The sequence below is a fragment of the Archocentrus centrarchus genome, unplaced genomic scaffold, assembly GCF_007364275.1.
Source record: "Archocentrus centrarchus isolate MPI-CPG fArcCen1 unplaced genomic scaffold, fArcCen1 scaffold_29_ctg1, whole genome shotgun sequence".
Lineage (NCBI taxonomy): Eukaryota > Metazoa > Chordata > Actinopteri > Cichliformes > Cichlidae > Archocentrus > Archocentrus centrarchus.
The window spans coordinates 1,550,618-1,571,205 of record NW_022060258.1 but is presented as its reverse complement, the minus strand read 5'-3'; the positions used below and the strand labels follow the sequence as shown (position 1 = coordinate 1,571,205).

The following is a 20,588-nucleotide window of genomic DNA, read 5'->3' as shown; positions in this document are numbered from 1 at the left end:
TGGGCACTTACACTCATCAGGCATAACATGAAGACCACTGACAAATGAAGTGAATAACACATCTCTTCATCATGGCACCTGTTACTGTGTGGGATATATTGGGGAGCAAGTGAACATTTTGTCCTCAAAGTTGATGTTTCAGAAGAAGAAAAAATGGGCAGCATAAGGATTTAAGCAAGTTTTGACAAGACCCAAATTGTGATGGCTAGATAATCTTCAAAACTACAGTTCTCGTGGGGTGTTCCTGATCTGCAGTGGTCAGTTTCTATCAAACATGTTCCAAGGAAGGAACAGTGTTGAAGCAGCGACAGGGTAATGGTTGGCCAAGGCTAAGTGATCCACGTGGAGAGCGAAGACTGGCCCCTGTAAGCTACTGTAGCTCAAATTGCAAAAATGTTAATGCTGGTTCTGACAGAAAAGTGCCAGAATACACAGTGCATCACAGTTTGTTGTGTATGGGACTGCATAACCGCAGGCCAGTCTGGGTGCCCATGTCCACAGCCGAAAGCTCCAACAATGGGCACGTGAGCATCAGAACTGGACTAAGGAGCAACTGAAGAAGTTGGCCTGGTCTGATGAATCACATTTTCTTTTATATCAAGTGGATGGCTGGGTGCGTGTGCATCGCTTACTTGGGAAATACATGGCACCAAGATGCACTATGGGAAGAAGGCAAACCGGTGGAAGCAGTGTGATGCTTTGGCTAATGTTCTGCTGGGAAACCTTGGGTCCTGCCATTACTTTGAAATGTTCCACCTACCTAAGCATTGTTGCAGACCATGTACACCCTTTAATGGAAATGGTATTCCCTGATGGCCGTGGCCTCTTTCAGCAGCATAATGCACCGCAACACAAAGCAAAAATGGTTCAGGAAAAGGGAGCACAACAACGAGTTTGAGGTGTTGACTTGGCCTCCAAATTCCACAGATCTGAATCCAATTGAGCATCTGTGGGATGTTCTGGACAAACAAGTCTGATCCATGGAAGCCCCACCTCTCAACTTGCAGGACTTAAAGTATCTGCTGCAGATACCACAGCACAACTTCAGAGAGTGGACTCCATGCCTCAGTGGGCCAGGAGTGTTTTGGCAGCAAAAGGGGGACCAACACAATATTAGGCAGGTGGTCATAATGTTTTACTTGATCAGTGTATGCCTCAACAGACAGCAATGTGCATCACGACAACTAGCCAACATCAGCAAAGATATTATAGATATATTGTAGAAGTAAATTTGAATGCTGAGTGAAAATATTACATCTGAATTCCATCTGAAACAGCAGCCACTCCTCTCAGTGATGCATCTCTCACTTCTTCACCACGTCTCTTCCACTTATTGACCAATTAATTCTTTACAAGAAGAAATAATGTCACACTAAGCCAGTGAACTCTACATCAGAGCAAAACAGAGCATTCTTTTGAAAATGTAATCACCAAACAGGTTACACAAAGTATAAATAATAGATCCCATCTTTGAGAATCTACAGCTTCAAAAATGACTAAAGATTTCTGAAACAGTTTAAACAAAAGCAAAACATGAGAACCTGCATGCAGACAGGGCTGTTCTACTGGAGTGCACTAGTTGAGGCCTCATTGTGTAGTTAATGTATCAGCATTTTCATCAAACATTAGGGAACTAAGGGGGAATCAGGGCTTAAAAAAAAAAAAGCAACTAGTGTGAAAGGACTATTCCAAATCATGGAAAAACAATCCTTGACTTCCCAGTTCAGGTAACATGGTCATGCAATGGTTACCACTGTCACCTCACCACAAGAAGGTTCAAATGTGCTGTCTAGTCTGACCTTTTGTGTGGAGTTTGGCATCTGGTATTCTGCTCCACATGAAGGCATTCCCATTCACTAGTGTAAGTTCAATAAACTGCTGCTGGTGGTTTGGGTGTTTAAACAAATAATAAATCGAAATCATCACAACCTATAGTTCCCTAAATCTCAGTGTCTCCAGTCTGCTCATTAGAAAATATCAAGAAACAGTATTCACTAGATAACAATGTGGTGCTGTCCTATAAAATGTTCCATGTCTGCATATTGCTACACCACTGAACACAGTAAAGTAGTTGGCTGTGTTATTAGGCCAGCAGTGTGTGCAGTGGTTTAAATTGAGGAAGATAATTTGAATACAATAGCTAATGTTTACTCAACCTGTTATCAACTCTCCTACAATCCTTAAAAGAAAAAAAGAAAGGAAAACTAAACCAATTTTATTGTTGCATGACTCCGTAAATACTCTTACCTTCAACCTCAGCTGACTCCCACAGCCTTACAGATGGATAATTACTGGAAGGATGGAGGATCGGATGGAGAGAATTGATGCTCAGGCTAGGGGAAGGGAACTGAAAAATAAAAGGAAACTTTAATTATTGTATGGTACAGTGGACTAATAAGATTTGACTGTCATAAACATATGGGGGTCATGAGCCAGGATGTTATGCTGACTGACTAAGGATGAAGCCTGTGTGACAACAGCACTCTGGCAATAAGTCACTTCACTATTGACAGAGATCAGAAATGGCCTCTGACAGATCCAAACTGGTGTATTACTCCACCTGTAGCTCATTACCAAGTAATCAACCAAGTACATTATAGAATTTTTACATTAAATCAAATGTGCACTGAGGTCTAGGGTATGAGTAATGAAGGAAATGGAATACAAGTACAAGGTGCAATGCAAGAATCCAGGCAGAAACACAGATGGGGAAAAAACTTCCTGTTTCATTTCCTATTTATATGAAACAAAAAAGAAATACACCAATATAATCATAGTGCATCATTAGTATGTGCAGTTATTACAGTTAGAGCCATAATTTGCTGGACAAAGATATATTCATTTGGTATTTTTGCCTCTGTACACCACCACAGTAGATTCAAATCAAACAATCATGTGATTGAAGTATAGACTTTCAGCAATTCAAGGGCTTTTACAAAACTAACAAGCAAGCAATTTCATGGCTAGCTGAAACCTGTTCCCTCTTTTTTCATGACAAATGAAGTAGACTGAAACTGTTGAACTTGTATTTTATAGATTTTCAGTGTAATTTTGAATATGAGGTCAAAGAGATATTAGTTCAAGTGAGGCAGGCTGAAAAAAACAAAGTACATCTATCAGAGAAATAAACTTTAGAAGCGGTCAAATCATCAATCTGGTACGTTCTTAAAAAGAATGAATGCACTGGCCAGCTCAGCAACACCAAAAGGCCTCAAAGACCACATAAGATAAAGTGCATGATGCCAGAATTTAATTCTGGTATAATTTTAATGACACTACCTGATGGCTGTCAATAGCTGCCTGCTAATCATCATCTATAGTATCCTGTTTTAGCACCCACCTGTAACAACACCCACTGTGTTAAGTCTCAACATAATTTCAGTGTCATGTCAAATGCCACGAAGTGGAAATTACCTATGGAGACCAAAGTAATTTCTTATAGTGGGGTTAAACAAATTTAGTCCTTAAACAAGTTCAATTCAATTCAATTCAATTCAGTTTGATTTATATAGTTCCAAATCACAACAGTTGCCTCAAGGCGCTTTATATTGTAAAGACTATACAATGATTAGGACTTGGCAACAGTAGGAAGGAAAATCTTCCTTTTAACAGGAAGAAACCTCTGGCAGAACCAGGCTCAGGGGGCAGTCAACTGCCTTGACCAGTTGGGGGTGAGGGGAGGGAGACAGGACAAAAACATGCTGGGAAAGAGAGCCAGAGATTAATAAGTACAATAACTTCAGTTTTATCTAAATTTGGAAGCAGGAAATTCAGAGGTCATCCAGGCCTTCGTGTCTTTAAGACATTCCTGCAGTTGAACTAATTTATGTGTGTCATCTGGCTTCACGGATAGATAAAGCTGGGTACCATCTGCATAACAATGAAAATGTAATGCTTTCTAATAAAAGCTGGGGCTAAAAGTATCCTCCTTCCTTGTCAATAACAGTTGATTAATCTTTTCAGCTGTATAAAAATTCCCTTTTCCAGTTGTACCTCTCTGATACATTTTTGATTTTGGTGGAGTTAATAGCGATGGAACTCTATAAATCTATGAGAGAAACCAAGTGTCTAGCAAATAAAACTGCCTTGGCGTGCACCTCATATGAGACCAAACACCTTGAGCACCTATTTAGCCAATTTTAACTGTCCTGAAGTGTTGGAGGATAGTGCTGGAAAGAGCCCACTTATTATGACATCAGCAGCCCAGCAGGCAGAAAAAAGAGCTGGCACTGCTGCTTATACACTGGCAAAGGCCTCATATTACCACAGCCCCAAGCCTCCCCATAGCCCTTCTGATGAGCCCCTTGCCTGCCATAAGGCTTTGCATTTCCTTTCCATTCCTTTCCTTTTCCAGTCAGAGACTCCTAGGGGTGTCACAGAAGCGTTGATTGGCCGATAGCGAAAGTAATTAAAAGGGCTGATTAGAGTGATGGGAGAGGACACCCAGGGAGAAGAGACAGAAAAAGACAGAGAGAAAGAGAGAGTGAATATGTAGCAGATACGAAATTAGATAAGTCTTCAAGTTAACGGGGAAGGATTTTTTAATTTTGTCCTTAGTCATTTTTATTGGGGAAAACATCAGGGAATGACCCATCACACAAGTCCTAGAAACACACTGTACAGACCCAAGTAATATGCTCTACTAGAAATATTTTCAACAAAAAGCCAAGAACAAATGGTAAATGGACTGGTTCTTATATAGCGCTTTTCTACCTGAGAACTAAAAGCACTTTATACAACATGCCTGATTCAACCTTATTCATGCAAGCACTTTTTCTATGCCTAAGTGCTTTCTATCTAACATTCAAACTCCAATAAATGCAGCGGAAAGCAACTTGGGGTTCAGTCTTGCCCAAGGATACAATGGCAGGCAGACTGGAGGATCAAACCACCAACTTTCTGACTAGTAGGTGACCTTCTAAGCCAGGGGTGGCCAACTCCAGGCCTCGAGAGCTGGTGTCCTGCAGGTTTTAGATGTGTCCCTGATCCAACACACCTGAATCAAATGGCTGATTTACCTCTTCAGTATGCAGTCAAGTTTTCCAGAGTCCTGCTAATGACTTCTATATGTGATTCAGGTGTGTTGGATCAGGGACACATCTAAAACCTGCAGGACACTGGCTCTTGAGGGCTGGAGTTGGCGACCCCTGTTCTAAGCTATAGCCACCTCAAAACTGAATGACCTTCTCCCCATCATAGTAAGATGTAATGAAACCAGCTGCTGTCAGAACAGCTTCAATGATTTTTTCAACTGATTCTCCAAGTCTAGGACTATTGATGATTGAGGTGAACAGAGCAGTGTAACATTTTGGTTCCAAATTTCCATAATCTTCCTTCAAACCATTCAGTGACCCTCATAATACTGGGACATTGCCATTCAGGAACAGAACAATCCCACTGGGTTAGAATGGCATGGATTCGATCCACTTGATCTCCCAGCAAACTTTCCCTCCGTAGCATGCAGTCAGGTCCATAAGTATTTTGGCAATGACAAGTTTTCCCAGACAATGAAGATGTTTTTGAAGTGCCAATGCTCAGTTTTAATTGAGGAAGTTGAACAAAAGCATTACAATAACTATTTAGGAATTACAGCTATTTTTTACACACAGTAACACCCCATTTTCAGACGATCAAATATAATCAGGTAAACTAACACAATGAGGTGGAGTAGGGTCTCATGCTATTGAACCTGTTGTAAAAACATTTTATTACAACTCTCAAAATCAGTGCAACAGAAATGAATGTGTTACACCCATTTTAAGGTCCAGTAATAGAACTCTTGGCAATGGCATCAGGTTGTGCTTTGATTACAGATACAGCTTGGTCTCAGTACAGGGACCTCCAGGATGGAATGGTGAAAGTTAGGGAAAGATTTTGATTAAATGTAAATAAACATATCCATTTTGAAGTCACTGTGAACATATTCCCCTAACCCTAACCAGCTGCTGTAAGTAGATACAAAGAACAAATAAATATTGAATAATGTACAAAGCCACCATAGAAATGTTCTCAAATCTAGATAACAACATACATCACAGTGTAATCTTCACATGATTTATCCAAAGCACACTCTCTGCTGACTCACTTGCAAAATATATCCACATTATTCACTTACAGTGTCTTCAGGAATTTGCCAGCTTAGCATAGTTTTTAGCTTATCTCTTAGTCCACTCACTAGCAGCTTCTTCTCCTGTCCCTCCTGCACTTTCCTGCACTGTGTGTCAGATGTTTAGTTACTCCTTGGCCTCCTTTTGCAGTAACGATACTTGTAACAGATGTAGCCTGTTTGTAGCTCTGGAGACAAGGCTGAGTGAATTGAAGATTTGGGTTTGCACCATAAAATCCTGTAGTCAGTGTGGACCTCTGTAGCTTAGCCACCATTAACTCTACCAAAGCAGATCCCGAGCAGCTGGGAAAGCAAGTTGGCTGGGTGACTGTGAGGAGGAAGCGTAGTCCTAAACAGAAGCCCCCGGTACACCACCAACTCGTTCACGTCTATATTTTTCCCCACTCAGCAACACACCCACAGAGGAACAAACTGTGGTTATTGGTGACTCTGTTTTGAGAAACGTTAAGCTAGAGACACCAGAGTCACCAGAATCGATCATCTTTCAGGGGCCAGAGCAGGCAACATTCAAGGAAATTTGAAACTGCTGACTAAGGCTAAATGTAGATTTGGTAAGATCGTTATTCACGTCGGCAGTAATGATGCCCAGTTACGCCAATCAGAGGTCACTAAAATTAATATTGACTCGGTGTGTAACTTGGCAAAAACAATGTTAGACTCTGTAGTTTTCTCTGGACCCCTCCCCAGTCGGACCAGGAGCGATATGTTTAGCCGCATGTTCTGTTTAAATTGGTGGGCGTCTGAGTGGTGTCCAAAAAATGATGTGTGCTTCATAGATAATTGGGAAACTTTCTGGGGAAAACCTGGTCTTGTTAGAAGAGACGGCATCCATCCCACTTTGGATGGAGCAGCTCTCATTTCTAGAAATCTGCATTAAATTAATAACCCCCTACACAATGACTATCCAGAACTGAGACCAGGAAGCAGAGCTGCAGTCTTACAGCTTGCAGGTTCTCTCTTCCTGCCATTCCCCCCAAAAACCCCTCCCCATAGAGACAGCGCCTGCTCTCAGACCACCAAAAAAAACACACCAAAAACCAGCAAAAAACAACTTAAGGATAAAAATTCAAAAATAAAAAACAATATTGCATCCTCAACTGCACCAAACAGTAAAACAGTTAAATGTGGATTATTAAACATTAGGTCTGTCTCTTTTAAGTCCATGTTAGTAAATGATTTAATAGTTGATCAACATGTTGATTTATTCTGCCTTACAGAAACCTGGTTACAGTAGGATAAATATGTTAGTTTCAATGAATCAACATCCCCGAGTCACAGTAACTGTCAGAATGCTAGAAGCACAGGTCGAGGAGGAGGAGTAGCAGCAATCTTCCATTCCAGCTTATTAATTAACCATTTGAAAGCCTGACTCAGCTTTATTCACCTTAACTGGAAAATTTAAAAATCTGTTTTATTCGTTATTATCTATCATTTCTGTCTGATTTCTCCACTTTTTATCTGATTTAGTGCTCAGTTCAGATTTTAACATACATGTAGATGTTGAAAATGACACCCTCAACACTACATTTAATCTATTTTTAGATTCAGTTGGCTTCTTTCAAAATGTAAATAACCCCACGCACCACTTTAATCATACTCTGGATCTTATTCTGACATATGGCATAGAAACTGAAGACTTCACAATATCTGAAATTTCCCTCTGGGATCAACAAAGTATTTCTGATTCTGATTTCCTGAAAAACCCTGACCCCAACCCCAGGTTACTTTTCAGCACTGTAGCCAGGCTGACAAAGAGTCAGAGCTCTGTTGAGCCGAGCATTCCTTTAACCTTAAATAGTAATGACTCCATGACTTTCTTCACAAATAAAATTTTAACCATCAGTGACAAAATTATTCATAACCATCGCAAAGACACATATTTATGTTTGGCTGCTTTCAGTAATGCTGATATTTACTTAGACCAGTGATCTCAAACTCAAAAATATAATACAAAGTCTGCCCTTAAAGTTATTTTTTTATTTCATTTCTTCCACCACCCCCATGACAGCTGGGATAGGCTCCAGCCTCTGATCCCACCCCACCCCCCCCTCTGGCTAGATCGCTGCACTATAGTGTTATTTGACCACAATTTGCAATCTATCATCAGGCATGGCTATGGTGGAAGTAGAGGAAAAAAGGGAGCTCAAAGGACAATTTTGGGCATCCTATTAAACATAACATCCCAGGAGCTTGTCTTGTTTCAGGTGTTGTGGTTGTTCGTACTTCATTAAAACATGCTTATCTACTGAAAGCTGTGAGACTTAAATATAATTTAAGCCAAGGGGGGACAAAGAAGCATGAAGTACAGTGTGAGCAAGAATTGCTACACCTTACACTTGCACTTATATTAACTACAGAATGTAGATGATTGACACATTTCTTAACTTTTTAATTAGTAACCTTTTCACAACAGGCAAACAGAGAGGAAATAACATTCTGTAAGTTTGCTAAAATTTTCTGCAGTTTGAAGAGAAGTTAGAAAATTTGATGGATGAAGGGGAAACAGTCGGACGTTTAGTTACTCCTTGGCCTCCTTTTGCAGTAACGATACTTGTAACAGATGTAGCCTGTTTGTAGAGGAAAAAGGATAGCCAAAGGACAATTTTGGGCTTCCTATTAAACATAACATCCCAGGAGCTTGTCTTGTTTCAGGTCTTCGTAGACGCACAAGGATAACACAGTGACGTGTTGCTTAAGGAATGTTTATTAACAATAGCTGCAGGTAAACATGCAGCTTGTTTCCAGAGCATCTTAACACAGACTAGAGGAATCCACACTCTCTCATCATCAATTCACAAGGGTCAATCAGATCCAGGTGCCTTCAATGACACTGTAGGATCAACCATTATCACATATTATTACATACACAATATTATCCAACTGTTCACATCACTAAATTAGCAGGCGTATACGTGTGTGTGTGTGTGTGTGTGTGTGTGTGTGTGTGTGTGTGTGTGTGTGTGTGTGTGTGTCCTTCCTTTCTTTCAATTATTCTCCGGTTCTTTGTAGCATATACATACTGGTTTTAGAATATCTTGTTTTTTAGGTTTTTATAAAGAAAAGGCACTGAACTGTGGCAGCTGCTAGATTTTCATCATTCTACATGTATGATGACAATAAAAGTTCTCTTTTCTATTCTATAAATGTTCAGTTTTTATGCCATACTGTATGTTAGAACAAGGTCCAAAGTGTGATTAAAGTGGAGGGTGGGGTCATTTACATTTCGAGAGAAGACAATTGTGTCTAATAAAAGATTAAATGCAGTGCTGTGGCTGTCATTTTCAGCACCAGAAAAAACGTCTGAGATTTCAGATAGAAACTCTAAATTAGTATGGATAAATAACAAAACTGTTTTTTTTTTTTTTCCGTTTTCCAATCAGGGTGGACAAGGCTAAGAGTCAGGTTTTCAAGTGAATTAAAACTCTGTCTGGGTCTATAATTAATTAATAAGCTGGAATGGAAGATTGCTGACACTCCTCCTCCTCGGCCTGTGCTTTGAACAGTCTGACAGTGTGACTACGGGGTTTTGATTATTTTAAACTAACATATTCATCCTGCTGTAACCAGGTTTCTGTTAGGTAGAATAAATCAATACATTGATTAATTGTTAAATCATTTACTAACAAGCACTTAGAACAGAGAGCTAATGTTTAATAATCCACATTTAACTATTTTACTATTTGGTGCAGTTGAGGATGCACCTCTTGTTTTGTGAATTTTTATGCTTAAATTTTTTTTGCTAGTTTTAGGTTTGTTTTTTGGTGGTTGGAGAGCAGGGTTTCTATGCAGATTGGGTTTTTCGGGGATGGCAGGAGAAAAGACGCTGCAGGCATGTAAAACCTCAACTCTGATTCCTGGTCTGAACCCTGGATAGTCCCTCTATATTTTCAATGAACACCAACACATCAGAGCATGATTACACTGCTCTGTTTCTCGTCTAAAGTCTGCCATAATAAGCATGTCTACCTTTTTCAGTAGTTTGACTATGGTTGAGGAATGACTGGACTGACATCTTAGAATCCACATGTCAAAAATGACACTCTTGTTGTGGTCCATGATGCACCTGCCAGACTTACATAGCTGAAAGCATGCAGTTGCTCCTGGCAAGGCACACACTTCTACCTGTTTTTATACATATAGCATCTAGACAGCCCAAAAAAGAAAAAAAGCCTAAAAAAAAAATAAAAGTCAGAAAAGACAGTCATAAAATAGAGACAAAAAAAGTGAAAGTTGAAAAATTAACAAACAAGAATAATAAATAAATCTGTTTATGCAAGTTGTGGTTGTTCGTACTTCATTAAAACATGCTTATCTACTGAAAGCTGTGAGACTTAAATATAATTTAAGCCAAGGGGGGACAAAGAAGCATGAAGTACAGTGTGAGCAAGAATTGCTACACCTTACACTTGCACTTATATTAACTACAGAATGTAGATGATTGACACATTTCTTAACTTTTTAATTAGTAACCTTTTCACAACAGGCAAACAGAGATGAAATAACATTCTGTAAGTTTGCTAAAATTTTCTGCAGTTTGAAGAGAAGTTAGAAAATTTGATGGATGAAGGGGAAACAGTCGGACATGAATGACCACACAGTTGAATGTCTGCTATACCACTTTCTAATGAGAGGATCTCCTGTTTTATGTTTTTGTTTGGTTTAAAGAGAAAAGAAGTGAAACTCTCTCTGTTAGCATTTACAGAATTAAAAATTCTCTTACAGCTGTCAGAAACTTTTTGTGTCTATTCAGTGACTCAGAAATCTTCCTGACTAGAGTTTATGACAGAGTTTTGACATGCCTGATGAATGTGCAAGGAGGTAGCGGTGAAGCTGGACCTGTTCCAGGACAACTGCACCCAAGGCAGCATGGTTCTGGACTCCAATCATTATTGCTGCCTAATGAGTGGTGGCCAGCAGGAAACTTACAAGCTTAGAACATTTGCTATAAAATTTACATCATTCTCTAACATGCTGCGCTTTTCTCTTTTATACAAAGTGTGTCAAAAAAGTTCCAGAATGGGTGTCACAAAAGATACAAAAGATGTCACAAAAAGTATAAACTACAGGTTTCCCCCTTTGAAGTAATCCCCCTGGGGTCTAACACTTTCACATCCTTCTCTGCCATGTCTCCATGCACTCCTGGAATGATTCTCCTGGGATCCTCAGGCAGCTGTATTGTCATGGCCTTTTTAATGTGATTTGGGTCTTCAAAATGGGTCCCCTTTATAACAGAATAGAATAGAATAGAATGTCTTTGTCATTATACAGAATGTACAATGAGGTTGGAAGGTCACTGTTCTTCAGTGCCACACTGTAGAAAGTCCACACATAAATATATAAAATAAAATAGAATGTATAAAAAAATAAAATAAATAGATAAATATATACATATAAACATGAAGATGGGTGAGTATTGCACTTTGGTGAATGGATATTGCACATTATAGGAGTGATAGATATTGTTCAGTATGAATGATATAATATTGCACAGAGATGTGGGCATTGCACAGTTAGAGTGGGTGAGTGTGACAGTTCAGGGTGGTGATTGCTCTGATGAAGAAACTGTTCTTGAGTCTGTTTGTTCTGACTTTGATGCTCCTGTAGCGCCTGCCAGAGGGCATCAGGTCAAACAGTTCAAAGCCAGGGTGTGAGCTGTCCTCGATGATATTTTTGGCTCTGCTGAGGCAGCGGGAGGTGTAGATGTCCATCAGGGAGGGGAGAGGGCAGCCAATGATTCTTTGTCCTGTCTTGACTACCCTCTGAAGCCTCCCCGTCTGCCTCAGTGCAGCTGCCTTACCATACTGTGATACAGTACGTCAGCAGACTCTCAATGGACAAGTGGTAGAAGGTCAGCAGCAGGTTTGAGTCTAAGTTGTTCTTCCTGAGGACCCTCAGGAAGTGAAGTTGTTGCTCAGCCTTCTTGATGACAGCTGTGATGTTATCTGACCAAGAGAGATCAGCAGAGATGAGGACACCAAGAAACCTGAAGGTGTGGACCTTCTCCACACGCTCACCGTTGATGTAGAGGGGGGCGGGGTCAGTCCTGTGTTTCCTGAAGTCGATGATGATTTCTTTGGTTTTCATGGTGTTCAGTGTCAGGTGATTCTCTGAACACCAGGCTGTCAACTTCAGGACCTCCTCTCTGTAGGCTGCCTCATCTCCCCGTGAGTCTCACCACTGTGGTGTCGTCAGCGAATGAGTGTGGCAGATTAGTGTTCCTGTGGTGTCTCAAAGCAAGCAAAGAAAAGTTTCTCTGCTAGCGACACACTCAAGTCTCCTGCTGTCACATCACATCCTCTGTAGTTCCTGATGTTCTATATAACCCCCTTGAGCTTGGGCTTGGAGAAGAATAAAAACTCACATGGAACCAGTTTAGGTGAATGGGAGGTTGCTCCAGCACAGCGATGTTCTTCTTGGCCAGGAACTATCGGATGCTCGGGGAATTGTGAGCAGGCACATTATCATTGTGAAGCAGCCATGAGTTGTTCTGCCACAACAGCCTCTTCTCACCCACTGCACGGAACAAAGCTGAAGTTAAAACTTAAAACTGCCTATGATGAAAAAGTGTCACACATAGTGAACACAGTGCATAGCAGCATGATCTATATGGGGCTGCATAGCCTCACATTAGCCAAAATGCTCGTGCTGAGCCCTGTTCACCATTGAAAACACATATATGGGAATTAGAGTACCAGAACTAGACTATAAAGCAGTTTAAAAAGGTGGCCTGGGCCCTATGCTATGAAGCAAGTTCAGCATACCCAGGGTATTGTTCTGTTATCTGGATTCACTTATCCTAACAGTGGTGATCAGGATAAATGGTCACATTAAGCTGGTTGGCAACTCTCTAAGTTAACCCCGGTCCCCCCCCCCCCGCATGTTCACGTGATCGAGGTAGTGTTGTCAGTGTCTGACCAAACTAAAAGGGGCGTTTCAAAGGTTTCACTTTTCTTCCAAAGAAAATGATCCCTATGCCACCTACAGCAGAGATATTATCAAATGGTAAATCTACAAATCTACAAAGAACATTAAAATATAACAGTAAAATGCAAGGATAACAGATGAATGCTGCAGAAAATCATTAATTTGGTGATTTAATGCACAGAGCAGTAAAACAAACATTTTAATTTCAGTTAATAATTTTATTGCAACTGAGAGTGCACTCTCAGTCCTTCTGTTTATGTCTCAGCTGACAGCTTCACATTAGAGCTCTGAAACTTTAAACTGGATGCATTTAAACATTTAAGGTTACTCTCCCACAGCCAGATAAAGGAGATGGGGAAAGTGGAGACCAAAGTGAAAGAATGAGAATGATTGAACAGGTGATCTTGGTGTGTGTCTGTGTTTCTAGCAGTGTCAAAGAGACTAAGCAGCAGGTTATAATCAAGTATAAAATTTTATACATTTCCTAAATCACCAAATTAATACATGTACATTCCTGTGAAAAGGCGACATACAGTTGTGCTTAACAAGCAGCATTTATAAAACATATTTCCCCAGCACAGAATCTATATTGCACTTAAAACATTCTGTAAATATAACACTAAGTGAAAACGAGGCGCTTCAGACACTCTGAACATAACCTGCTTCTGACAGTTTGAGTTTTCATTCTCTCAGCTGCTGACTCGCTGCTGTTTAAAGGTTTGAGAGTAAGGATTAAATATAAAAAACAGAATTCAAACATACGCTCAGTCAGTAGAGCAGCCATGGAGTGTCTCATCAGGACTCCAGCCACAGTAGTGTACTGCTTGGCCGCTTCTCACCATCATTTACAGAGCTCTTTGTGAAAGAGGCAGATGCAGCAGCCATTTCAGTTCCATTTAAAAACAGACCAAACCAATCTCCAAATCACGGATATACAGGTGCAGTACAAAAGATTATCTGTGTGGTGTTTTGATTTGAAACTGGGAAACTGGGAACCCAAAAGTGGAATTGCTTTCAGACTGCCATGGACAAACTCACCAGCTGGGAGAGATGCCCAAAAATGATAATGCAAAGACCCATACAGTTCAGTTCTGCTAGGGAACTCAAAAAAAAAAAAGAAAGTCAAACAGGATTTTGTCAAAATCATAGGGACACCCCCCCCCCTCAAAAAAAAATAAATAAATAATTGATCTTAATATTTCCTTCTTAATAATACTCTTTCATGAAGCCCAACAATTAGAAACATATGTTTTCTTCAGAGTCACAATAGAGAAATCTGAAGAGTTAAATACTAGCATGCCACATCTTGCATGGCAGCAATAACATGAACTCTGTACATGAACCTTAACAAGCTCATATTTCCATGCTGCTTAAATGTTTTATAACTACACCTAGCATGCACTGTTACAGCTTTTTGCTGTAGGGGGTTGCTTAAGCTTACCATTGTTAACTGTCAATCAATCACAGCAAATACACACTAATGTTCAAATTCACAAGCTACTTTGAAAAAGAGGTGATCCTTTATAGGTCAGGGAGACCGCCAACCACACTGTTGCAAACAAAGCCTCCCACCCTGAATTACATATGCAAAACACTGACTGTATATAAAATTAGTGGATATAGACCTACTTATGAAGGCACTCAAGCCTGCATTCTTCCTTATGGCACGTCACTTCATACCTCCTTCCTCTGATTGCCAACTATACACTTTTTAAACACCAAATACATGTATTTAGTTTTAATGGACTCTTCGATGCAAATCACAATCACAGCTAGCTGGCAGCAAGTATGAAGTTCCCATTTCCTGTTTTCTGAGGACCTGCTGTAGGACGGTTCACCACATTCTCCTCCACAAGTGGAGAACGACTCCTGACATTGTAAGGTCATATCAACAAAGATGAGATTAACTTCAGTGCAGGGGGAATAAAGTGATGGAGTTTGAGCCTAGGTAGCAGTAACCCCAGGTTACCATACAAGTTAACCTGTTTAAATGAAATATTGACAAAATAAATCCAGTGTTTTATTTAGTTAAATATTAACAATGACCCAACCACAGAACTTTATTGCTATTGTGTTATTCTTATGACTTTCCAAGAATTGTATATGAAACTGTCCTTTGTGTTATTTTCTACTTGAAATTCTTTTTTCTTTTCTTTTTTTTTAAAGGCAAGAAAAGAACTCTTTGATTTTTAGCCATGCTAACATCTCGAGGATTGATAATGTTGGTCTGGTTGATTTAGTGCCTCTAAAGATATTTATGGTCCTAAGATATCCAAGTTGGGAGACTGTCCTTGAAAATCTGCTTCTTTTTTGTGCCAAAAGCATATATAAAAAAATAACACCATGCAGGTAGGGAGTGTGTTGGGAAACCTATGGACGTTTCTCCTGTTTCATCTTCTTTTTCAGTGGATAATAACTTTATTCTTTTATTTTTATTTCTGCTTTACTTTAACTACTGGATGATCATTCTTTCTTTTGTTGTCCACATTTATTTATTAATGTCGGTATATCCTTTTAAGTATTTAGATAGACACTAAAAAGCTGATCAGCTATTGTTCTGGTTGTCTGTGTATGTATTAAATATTGCAGCACAGAAGAAATGTGCAGATATTGATTCCCGCTGGAGTTGTTGTTCTTCTGTGAGAAACGATCATAAAGCTGTTACATATGGATTTGAGCAAATAGGTATTCTAAGTACACAGCGTAGTCCAGTCATGAACAGAAATGCCAGTACCTCAACAAGGACTCAAACCAACACTCTACAGTTTCTAGTCTGCAGTTCTAACCTCTGGGTTTGTTTAGTTACAAGCTTATTATTATTTCCTGCAGGATCATTATTAATATCACAATGTGATAAATTTTTTTACTGGATTTTAATCATTTTTACAGGAATTCTCATATTTTCCAAGAACATTTTGAACCAACATGCAAATTTCCAGGGCACATCGATGATGGAAAGGTTCAACTCTTCCTCACTACACAGAATTAAAATGATTGAAAGAAATTAGTTTGACTAGAAACAAACTGGTTAATGTGTCAGAGAGTGGGAAGCTTGGTAGTCCAATGTATTAATTGCACAAACAGAGCATGTGTTGGGCTTAATCTATGGGATTCAGACTTTAACTGTGTTTCACTGTAGTCTTACTTAACAGCCCATAATGAAACTGTCATGTTACTATTATGAAGTAATGTATTTATCACAGAGTAAGCAGAACTTTGTTAGCAGTAAGAAGCAGAAGCTAGATGGAACCTGGTGTTCATCTTGACTGGTTATGGTTACCTGTAGCTCACTTTAGTCTGAGTGTCCTCTAATCAACAGCTCAGTTTGTGTGCTGCCATTTGACACAGGGTGTAGCCTTGGTAAAGCAAAGCTACCTATAAAATGTAGGTGCAATGCCATTCCCTTGAAGACTTTCTGACAACAAGATGTTCATGATGAGACAGTTTAAATTAAACATTTTAGGAAATTACTTATTTTTTGCAATTTACTTTCTTTTGTTTCACCAGTTTCAATTTTGTGTTCTAGGTGGTTTTTTTTTTTAAATGAATGATAAAAAAAAAAAAAACCTATTGTTAAACATATGTGTGAGCAAAGTGGAGGTTTTTGATTTCAAGCCTTTCACCTTTGCACCAGCAGCTTTGATGGAGGTATAGTCTATCCACATCTGCTTTGGGGTGGTGCAGTTTCTCCATTATTAGCAATTTTCTTGTTTTGATGTCCATCTTTTTGGGTTCTTCCTTTGTCCAGTTTATGATGTTGAAGCTATAGGTGACAACTGGGATTGCTAGGGTGTTGATAGAGCCAATTCTCTTGATAGCATTTAATTAGGATTTTACCACCAGTCTTACCCTTCTGTAATATTCCTTCCAGATTTTCTCTTTCATCTTTGCATGTTGAATTCCATCACCTTTATCTACACCCAAGATATCTGTATGTTCTTTCTTGTTCTAGGTCTTGGATTGTGGTTCCAAGATCAAGCTCAATGTTTTCAATGTTGGATGATTTTCCTTCCTTGAATTTAACTTTTGCACATTTATCTAGACCAAATTCAATGCCTGTATCATTGCTGAAGCCTTTGATGATGGCCATGCGGCCTTTTTGTTCTTTGCTTGATTTGCCATAGTTCTTTAGGTCATCCATGTAGAACAGATGGGTTACGATCAACTCTCCATGTTTGTGTCAAAAACCACTCTTGTTCAGAAGAGATAATAATGGTGCCAATGCTCAGAGTAGAGCTGCTACTCCTCCACATCAAAAGGAGCCAGTTGAGGTGGTTTGGGCATCTGACTAGGATGCCACTTGGGTGCCTCTTGGGTGAGGTGTTCTGGGCATATCTCACTCGGAGGATGGATGGATGGATGATTATTAAAAGGTTCCACCAAAACAGTACAGTGTAATGCCCACATACAGTAGTGATTAGATTGTTTATAGAGATAACAATATTGCCAATTATTATTATTATTATTATTATTATTATTATTATTATTATTATTATTATTATTATTATTATTATTATTATCACTGATTGTCTATGAGTGTCATCAGCCTAGGACATGTGCATCACCTTATTGTGAATTTCTGTCCCTCCTTCCCCAGAGCTGCAGGGGTTTGTGTTACAAATGACTCCCTCCTCTTCAAAATGAATGGAGGCAGAATAGTCACTTAGTAGATTGCTGGGGCTTCAGTTTGAAGCACTGTGAGTTCACAAATACTGATGAATGAGCCATTTGCTTCCACACAGCTCCTCGCAGGAGTGTGTTTTCACCACAGCTGATTTGCATTAATTTATTGCTGAGAATGAATCCTCCACCTTGAAGGACTCCACTGGTGAGTCTGCATGTATTAATGACTAGTTGTGTACACTTCAAATTGATGCCAACCATTTTTAAAAACACATTTAAAAGGTTTTTTCTGTCTAGTAGTAGAGCACAGACAGTACTCACTGAAACATTTAACAATGTTCTGTCTTCAGGAGATGTGTTTAAAAAATACAATTTCAGATGTTTTCCTGTTTTTGCAGTATTATTTTCATGTACTCTGAATAGACAACAGTGGATGCTATGAAGCACAAAAAGACAAATTTTTGTGTCAAGTGGGTACAGTTTGCTGTTATTTGGTTATATTTCCAAGTCCCACAGAATCACAAAACCACATTGCACTAGCAGTGTAGTCTTTACCTGCGAAGGATGACTTGTCAGAGGTGCAGTGGACTGCTTGCGTTTGTGGCTGAGACAGAATACGCAGGCTGCTCTGCTCTCTTTGCCTGTGGGAGGAGAAAGTAGGATGGATGTTATTTTTGATGTAAATGTAAGAACCAAGACGGGAGGAGAGGTGGTGCATTGATATTCAGCTTGAGGTCCGGCCATTCCCCATTCCCCACTCTCCACATTGACCTTATGACCTCATGGTGAAAATCATTTGACAGCTCCTCTGATCTTGTGCAGTATGCATGGATGTAGATGCACACACTGATGGCTTGATTGGCTGAGGAATTTTTACCGCAAGCAGCCTTCTTCTCCAATTGTCTGTTACTTCTCCTTTCATATAGTATTGAGAACTATAGGAACTGAAGAACCCTGATAACATGGATGGTTATGTTTTCAGTGATTTCCATTACCTAGATATACTGCGGCTGTCAACATCTAATGTTCTGACAAAGTTCCATAATAAACTGAAAATCCTTATGATAATAATCTCAAATACCTTACTGTGTTTATGGTGGCCTTCCAGGACTCTGGAGTCCTCAGAGAGAACCCACACAGACATGAGGCAAATATCCAAACTTCACATAGAAAGACCCAAGACTGGATTCAATCCCAGGACCTTCTTGCTGCACCCTCTATATACTGCTGCTGCCGCTACTACTACTGCTACTACTAATAATAATAATAAAAAATAATAATAATAATATCTATCAGATATTGATTTCTTGCCACCCAGAAGCTATGATAGAAAGTGTAATGTGCAGCCTACTTCTACAGCAGACTGACTCATGCATTCACTGATAGGTTAAAACAACCACGGACACAGCATATTGATCACATGACAGTTTGGACCCGGAAATGGAATTCTACGTCATCACTTATCAACCCGATTTCAGGAGACATCAATCATGTTTCTCTCTCCTCTCACTTGACTGGATTCATACAATTTGTTGACTGTCCTACCAGAGAAAATAAAACCCTTGATCTGCTGTACACCAATGTCAAAGCAACTTAAGGAGCTACTGTCTTACCACCACTTGGCAGATCAGACCACAACTTGGTTTTTCTGCAGACATGTTACAAACTGTGTGCAGAGACATCCTGCAACTAAACTCACAGACAGGAAATGGAGACCTGATGCTACTGAGGCTCAAAGGGACTGCTTTGCATGCACAGACTGGAATGTGCTGCTTGAAACAGATGAGAGCAGTGTGGACATTGGCAGATAGGTTGATTGCTTTACTGAGTACAGTAACTTCTGTAGAGACACAGTCATACCTACAAAAACTGTGGGCTGTTACCACAATAACAAACCCTGGATCACAAGTAACTTATGCGTGAAGTGGAAAGAGCTGACGAACTCAATCTGTTCTTCAATAGATTTGGCTCTGCGGTCACACCCACTTCCACTGCTGCTCTTCAGTCTTCTTCTAATTCGCCACAACGTGTGCATCTTCAGTGCTGCTCACTCTTCTCCTCCACAAGTGTGTTTCTCTGCCACAGCGACCCCATCTCCTTGCACCTCTACGGTGGCAGCTACTTCCCCCTTACACCTGTTCCTTCAACCCTTGTCTGTCACGGAGATATGGCTGAGATTGGACCTAGGAAAATTATGCTCTGAGAAGGCTGCTGGTCCTGATGATGTGTGTCAGAGGCTGCTTAAGAACTGTACTGCCCAACTGTGTCAACCTCTCCACAGGATCTTTAACCTGAGTCTAAAGCTGGGGTGGTGCCAGCACTGTGGAAGATATCCTGTATTGCATCAATACCAAAAATAAAGTGTCCAGCTGAAATAAATGACCACAGACCAGTGGCCCTTACATCACACATCATGAAAACCTTGGAACGGCTGATTATATACCTACTGAGTCTTGAGGTCAAAGACAAACTTGATCCCCTGCAGTTTGCATACAAACAACACCTTGGAGTAAATGATGCTCAACATCATTTACACACTTTCAATACAATCTAACCAAATATACTCAAAGACAATTTGACAGAGATGGGTGTAGATTCTTCCTTTGTTTTCTGGATCACAAACTACTTGACAGAAAGGCCACAGTTTGTCAGGTTGAAAACTGTGTTTCTGGGACATTAATGAGCAGCACAGTGGCTCCACAGGGGACTGTCCTGGCTCCATTTCTTTTCACACTGTATACAACAGACTTCAAATACAATTCTGAGTCCTGACACATCCAGAAATACTCACTGGCTTTGTGGCGTGTATCAGTGACTGAAGTCACAAAAAACACTCACAAACATTCTGAACACCTCTGAGATTAATATTAAGGCCCCCTCTACAGCCTGTGAAAGTTAGTGGGGTGGACATAGA

General features: G+C 39.9%; 1 protein-coding gene across 1 annotated transcript in view; it reads right to left on the bottom strand.

Annotated features, from left to right (window-relative positions):
- fhit (fragile histidine triad diadenosine triphosphatase) overlaps positions 1–20,588 on the bottom strand; it is a 324,470-nt gene that overhangs the window by 290,089 nt on the left and 13,793 nt on the right. Inside the window, exons 2-3 of the mRNA XM_030723868.1 lie at positions 18,230–18,315; positions 2,248–2,347 (exon numbers count right to left, since the gene is read on the bottom strand). The gene's annotated coding sequence lies outside the window, so the exon portion shown is untranslated. The remainder of the gene's footprint in view (positions 1–2,247; positions 2,348–18,229; positions 18,316–20,588) is intronic.